Here is a 7,500-nt window from a genome sequence, read left to right as displayed (position 1 = left end):
ACATTTCACTTTAGTGTGGTATCAAACATTCTTTGTTGGTTGCTGTTCATGACATCAAATTTACTTTAAATTTAAAAGAGTATACTTTAAAATGAGACTAATCTGACTTAATACTTATTCAACAAGACTTACAGCATATTTGCTAATATTTCAGTAGTACATCAACTTGTGTTTTTGAAATAAAGTAATGAAACCCATCCCATGCTTACAGTACAGGAAACGTTTCTTTAATAGTATTAAGGTCTGATTTTAAATTGAGTACTCATGAAAGAATGCAATTAAATATAAAAGTACTCATCCTTGCTGTAATTTCCTCATAAAGGCCTGGAATACGTATGTCTACATCTAGAAGCATGTTATCAAATCAAACAATTGGCACATGCTTGCAACCAGTTCCCTTGCATTACCACAGAATAGAGTCCCCTCAATCAAACTTGATTTAAGTGTTCCAAAAAATTCTCAACAATTTACACTGTGCTGTAAAAAGTGAAGAGATTTCTCTTTGAACCAATGACTGTCTTGGGGATAGTCAATTCAAGTGATCCAAATGTAACTTCAGTCTAAAACCAAAGAATGCCCTTCTTATCCAGGTATGTGAGACAACCATGCACTCTATAAAATCCACAGAGCTCATGTTGACTCAAGTCTTCTTATCACCTCTTCATGAATAAAAATTAATGTTCTTCATTAAGGCAGATTGAAAAGCTGAGTCTTCATGAAACTACCAGTATTTACCAAAGCAAAACTGTTGCCATGACAACAGTATACTGGTTGTTATTTTGTCTTGCATGATGCACTACACTGGTGCAAAGTTTAATGATGATTATATTTTTGGATCAACAATATTGTTTGTGTTCTTTTTCACTTATGTGTACTGACATGTCCAGAAATGCAAGAACATGTAATCAGATGCACACACGATTTTGATATCCAGCACAGTGCCCCTTAAGGACGGTGCCTACTATTGTTATTGCGCATATGTTCTGCACATCTCAAGATACTCAGATTTCCTATGTAATACAGGATATTTAAATTGCGTGGTTCAGTAAAACTATGCGGAGAAAGCAGAACTTAGCAACTGATCTTGGTATCCAAGAAGAAAATTGGGGGTTACCACGCATTTCAATTTAGAAAAGAATGCCATACATTGCTTTGTATTTAAAAGTTTTGGATCATGTGTATTTTGTGCACCCCTCGACCGATACACGACCGACATATCGGTCGACATATCGACCGATACTCGACCGATATGTCGGTCACACGTATCTACCGACACTCGGCCGTTAAGTCGAACGAGATGTGTCGGTCGACGTATCGGCTGACATATTGGTAGCCTATCGGTCGATATGTCGACCAATACATCGGTCGAGTATCGGTCGATATGTTGACCGATACATCGGACGAGTATCGGTCGATATCTCGACCGATATCCCGACCGACGTTCCGCCGATACTTTACTGCTGCGTGCGGTTTGGTGACTGTAGCTTGCGTCGCAGACGTAATTTAACCAAGGTTAGAAACTTCTGCCGAGCAGCGCAGAGATCCCTGATCTACTCCCCGCTTCTCAGAGGCTTTTTTACATAAATCCGTTCTAGTCAATCGCACAAAAGCGAATGAGCAATAACAAACAGCATTTATTTATTAATTTCTATCAACGTTTACTTGATACACTATCAATTGAAAAGAAATTTACATAATTTTGGAAAATGCCTGGAAAATATGATAGTGAAACAGGAACAGGAACATTCAATGACTAGAAGGCAACACTTCGTGGTCATAGTTCGTCATCACCTTTTTGATCCATTTAGTTCTTTCCACGGTACCTTGCAATACCATAAAATAAAAACAAAACTCTCTTATTATATTCGGATCGCTGATTTCCATTATACATAAATAACTGTTGTAAAAATTCTCGAGGATTGTTTGAAAATGTTGATACTGAGACTATGCTTTTGCTTTGTGAGGTTGCAGTTTGTGGCGGAGCCTGTCGCCCCTGTTTCTGATTTCATTTGTGTCTGACAAATCATGGCGTCGCCCCTGTTTATGATCTGTGCCTGAAAAATCGATTTCTGATCCAGGCAATATGATTTTCTATCAGATACTGTAATCTTTGATTTTCAAATTAAAGTAAACGGAATCGCTGAAATATTCGAAGATTATTCACCTTCAATCGCTATGCTTAACCGTCGATATCGTTGCTCCCTGTGAGTTTCTGCCTTGTGACTCAAGTTACCCAGAACACCTCGCGAACTCGGTGAACAATACCGATACCAACTTGCGCGCTCGGTTGAGCAAATGGAGATTGCTTTCCCCTGTGCAATATCTAAGAATTTACAAATTTACCCTTTTTACGTGGGGGCCTTCTATGTTTCCCCCAGAGGCCAAAACCCTACGGAGGCAATTAGTGGTGCGATGCACATGTAACGGCCATTCACCCTGATGAAGCCGGCCGGTAAACTCGGCCGAAAATATACGTGAAAAGGAAAAGTGTCTTGTTTCTCTTCACATGTAGAAGTTTATGTATAACAGTTTGTGACAGAACGATAATTAGGTAACCATAGACAGGGAATCCTCTAAGAATCCATGGGGCTTAAGGGATGAGGATACCAATGACTCATTAAATCAAAAGGACTAACGCTAATTTCCCTAACAAGCGTAACAGGCTAAGTTAAAGAATTTGATATTAGACCAATTCTTTCTTTTTAAAAGCGGTGTTAAAACTTTTTACATTCTGGAGTTTCTTTGATCCATAGTTTTGGACGCTGGGATAATAATAATTCTTCAAGATTGTATCATGGGCTAATCTAACCACACCTCGTACTTTAGCACTGTGTGATCTTCTACGATTATAGCTTACCTACATAGGAGATATCCTCTAAAAAAGCGAACTGTTATGTCAATATCAGTTCAAGACTGATTTCAAGTCTTCTAGCAAACTACTCTTTCACGTCTAAACGTTCTTGACATTTATAACCTTAACTTGGATCTCTTATGTATAACTATCACAGTAAATTGATGCCGCGGTCATTTGAAAGTAAGTTGACTACAGGAGCTGGAATTCACAGTTCAGTAAGGTCCGCAGAGTCCTATAGGCCTCGTGTCGGTAAGACCCTCAGTCAATTTACTATGTTATCCCATAGTCCAAAACTGTGGCATTCCGTGCCTCTAAGGATCTAAGCTCTCCGCAATGTAATAGGAATTAACACCGCTTTTAAGAAATACTTGGTATGATCTCAGAATGTTTCCCAAAATTCTAAGACTTTAACTCAACCTGTAACGCGCACGGTTGTTGGAGAAGTAAATTGTCGTTTGCTAGATCTACTTAGGGGTATCTTCATCCAATAAGCCCCATGGCTTAGAGGATTCCCTGTCGATGTTTATTTAAGTACATGTAGAAGTAATCTCGCATTATCGAAGTGCACTTCTCGAGATAGTTTCAATAAGCGCCCAAAACCATGATTCATGTCACAGGATTGAAATACTGTGCCCTTGGCTAGACTCTGAATCATAAGTAAGTGCAATATCTTTTATTTACGTGTAATAGCCCCCTGAGAGGAGATGTCGGGTTACTATAGTAAAATACTAAACCCAGAAACATCGAAGAAAATAAAATGAATCGAGTAACACAGGTATCGAGGATGACATGTTGATCCTTTTCGACTTCACCTCTTAATTCACAGCAAGTTAAGGCGCAAATTCCTGGAGTTATTAGCTCTACTTTTCGTGTGAATAAAATACATGAATAAGACTTGCGAATCACCAAATTCAGCTTGTTATGACAGTGGTCAATACTGACTAACAGCTTCATTTGGCGCTCTTCTCCACATTTAAAAAAAACTTCGACATGCACACACAATAAACGTTCACTGAAGTTCTTACCTGTCGGGCGGGTTGGTATCGGGATAAGAGACCATCGAATTATACTTACGCCGTACACGCTCTAATAAGGCCCCTCTCTTATGAGACCTCCGATAGCCTCAGTCTTGTTTAGACCTCTCCAATAAGCTCCCCTTCACTCCCCTTGAATTTTGTGCAATAAACATACGCGGCAAAATATGGTTTTAAAAGCTTATATTACTCTTCAGCTCTACAGTGCTAACTTCAAACTTCATATGCGCTACTTTTTGCGCTTTGTGGCCGAGTTGTGATTTCAAGACTATTCCAGGACATTGATAACTGCTGTATACTCTATCCTAGATTTATTAAAGCTTGGTGATATAAACTAGAAGACTGGTATTTTGACTCTCGAGTTTTTACAAAGCCCCCTCGCTACGAGTCCCCAAGAAGGAGAAGGGGAAGGGGTGGGTTGGATTGGGGAAGGCTTACTAAAGCGTTTACGGTAAATCTGGGAGTAATCATTTATTATGAGGTTTGTTCGTTGGGCGAACTAAATAAACAAACCGAGATGCCATGAAGATGAAACATGTATTTAAAGAAAGTTGTGCGAATGGACTCCGTATAGTCTGCATATGATGTATCAATACACGTACGACGTAATTCAAGATGGCGCTGACAAAAATGAGGTAGTAGCCAAAACGCGGGGCCGGGGCCGGGGCCGGGGCCGGGGCCGGGGCCGGGGCCGGGGCCGGGGCCGGGTTCGGAGTCGGGGTCGGGGTCGGGGTCGGGGTCGGGGTCGGGGTCGTGGTCGGGGTGTCTTTTTCCAAAATTTTGTTTCATTTTGTCGTCATTCTCGAATGACTGTCACTTATGGTGGCAACTGAGGAACCTACAGAAGCTATGAAAGCTCTTAAGGGGTATTTTAGTTTTTCTTAAAATCGTACTTTGTTTTTTCGTCTTTCCGAAAATCGAAGTTTGTTGTTCGAAATTAAGAGAATTTCCGAAATTGCTAAAATTGGAGTTTATGGAATACACGCTAACTGCCAGACAGAGTCCAACGTAATATTCAATTCATTAAAAAAAACAACAACAACAGAATCACAGTTCCACGATGATCGTCACGCAGTCATGCAACGTTCTTTTTGCTTGTTTGTTCGTGTTGTTGTCAATGATGTTGTCTGATTTACCACAAACGGTTTGTAGTAAAGTCAGTCGCACAGGAACTTGCTAGCCAATTCTATTCGGACTTCAAGGGATCGAATCCAATTTTACGAGAAAAAGCACAACCACACTTAGAACAATTTTGCGAAAACAAGCAACTGAGAACGTTTGCGTGACGACCTTATTGGAATTATGGCTATGTTCTGTTTCGTTTTAATTGTATTGCGGAGAAGTTTCTTACGAAGTAAGCATTAAAATGTGGTTTTAAAATGTGGAGCTCAGCGAGTCTTCAGTGTCTCTAGGTGATTCGCACCTACGTACGAGGCACTACTTTAAGGCAAGATCACGCCACTGATTATCCTGTAGATTTTCAGATTTTTATTCGTACTAGTTGCTCGATCGATATGTCGTTGAACTAGTCGACTGAAAGGAAAATATTACAGAAATAGATTAATGTTTTGGAATGTCGGCCATAGGCTAAAAGAAGAATGCAACTGATGGTTTGATTTCTTCTATTGATTGTCTTTAATTATAACGTTCTTGATCGGAGGATAGTGAAAAAAGTAATTTGCGCGTTTGCAGTTTCGATTTATATATTTCTGAATTTCTAATAAAAAGTCACCTTTAAACTCATGCAAACTTGCTGTGGTAAATAAAATAGAAAATAACAGTACGGGAGAATAACTACAAAAATTGAAACGACATTTAAAAAAAAAAGGACACCCCGACCCCAGCCCCGACCCCGACCCCGGCCCCGACCCCCGACTCCGACCCCGACCCCGACCCCGGCCCCGGCCCCGGCCCCGGCCCCGGCCCCGGCCCCGGCCCCGCGTTTTGGCTACTACCCAAAAATGAGAAAACAATATACAGGATGCCCAAGATTAGAAATTTCGTTCCCCTAATCTCGAACGTAATTATCGTTACGTTACAAATTGCTATACAATTTCATAATCGCAAAACTCTCAGACAAGAATTTGAAAAAAACAAAAAACACTTCTGCACCAAGCGAGACCAGGGGTTTAACAAACAATAAGGGTTTACTACCGACATAAAAAACAATATTTCGTTTTCCTGTGAAGGCGTTTGTATGCGTTGACTGCCGATTCAGCAATCTTCTCTACCTATCAAACTGCCTATGGATCGTGATCACCATCGCAAAACAGAGAACGCTGCCGCAAAAAATTAATAATTGCGATCAGGTCACAAATCAGTTTAATGTCAGTTTCCACTGAAAAGACAAGTTTTTTTTCGACGACAAATTTATCTTTAAGGTTTTCATTGTTACTACCCTAAAGGAGGCTATAAGGCAGCAAATGCGGGTTAGGGCGTGCATTCACAATCAAGCGGTCATGGCTTTTCTGTTCTCCGTTGTTTTCGTCTTTTTATTCCTTTCAGGAAGCCACTCCGAAGAATTTAAACCTGTTTTTACGTGCATAATTATCCAGGGCAACGATTTGGTGAAATTTTTGGCTTGGAAATCCACTAAATTGCAAGATATTTCGGTTTTAAAGTTTCGGTCAGCAAAATCTTGGCCAGTTTGCCAACACAAGTTTGTTGAAGCCATTGTTCCTGATTCATTGTCATCAATTCCAACGCACATAATTATCCTCGCTTTTGGTATACCTGTCAATGTCACGAAACGGAGCCAACACAAGGCTGATGATGGCATTGTCCCTTATCCATTGTCATCAATTCCAACGCACATAACTATCTTGGCTCATAACAAGACAAAAACAAAGCGCGGAAAGTCCAGGATTGCGTATTATTCTAATAGTACGGCAACTTACCAGTTGTTAATGGCCTGTGGCGACGTCCATCCACAGCCAGGACCTGCATTAACATCCACAAAACTAAAACGAAAACCTATATCCTCGATGCCGAAGTGTCCAATTTGCGAAAAAACTGTACAGAGAAATCAAAGACGCCTGGAATGTGAAAAATGCTTTGATTTAATTCATCTTCGTTGTGCTGGTGTAACAAGCTTTAACCATGTGAAAGCACACTTGCCCGGAAAGTGGATCTGTTGTAACTGTACGCTATCAGTGCTGCCTTTTCATGGTCAATGTGATCTAGACTTATCAGGCTCGTCTGAGTCCTGCGACGAAATACAAACTAATGACATATTGGAGACAATGATCGGTAAATTTGATGCACTTGAATACGCAAAGTATGCTTTCGACGTTTAATGAATTTGCATTGATAGTCAACAAATACCCCCTTGATATTATAACTCTAAGTGTGACCTGGCTGAAGGACAATAAGGATCGATTAGAATACGTCTCTCTCCCTGGTTTCTCAAAGGAATTTTGGAATCGGGACAATATCAAGGGTGGTGGAGTTGGGGCTTATATTCGTGACAACATCAAATATAAGCGACGAAAGGACATCGAGAACACCCAACCTGACATGGAACACCTCTGGCTGGAAATTCAAGGAAAGAACAAGCACAGTAAACTTTTGCTGGGGAATTTTTATCGGTCAGAAGCTATGCACAGACCTTCG

The 7,500-nt window shown here is 40.4% G+C and overlaps 1 protein-coding gene across 3 annotated transcripts in view; it reads left to right on the top strand.

Moving 5' to 3' along the window:
• The window catches only part of LOC137985286 (uncharacterized), a 59,376-nt gene that overhangs the window by 12,725 nt on the left and 39,151 nt on the right, over positions 1 to 7,500 (top strand). For 2 of the 3 annotated variants that reach the window (XM_068832874.1, XM_068832859.1), the window contains exon 12: positions 1 to 297. This exon is cut by the window's left edge and continues 1,060 nt beyond it. The exons of the other annotated variant lie outside the window; for it this stretch is intronic. The gene's annotated coding sequence lies outside the window, so the exon portion shown is untranslated. Of the gene's footprint in view, positions 298 to 7,500 lie in introns of those variants that run through there. 3 annotated transcript variants of the gene reach the window in all.

The sequence above is a fragment of the Montipora foliosa genome, chromosome 2 (assembly GCF_036669935.1).
Source record: "Montipora foliosa isolate CH-2021 chromosome 2, ASM3666993v2, whole genome shotgun sequence".
NCBI classification, from domain to species: Eukaryota; Metazoa; Cnidaria; class Anthozoa; order Scleractinia; family Acroporidae; genus Montipora; species Montipora foliosa.
The sequence above is the reverse complement of the archived record's forward strand: the minus strand, read 5'-3'. Positions and strand labels throughout refer to the sequence as shown.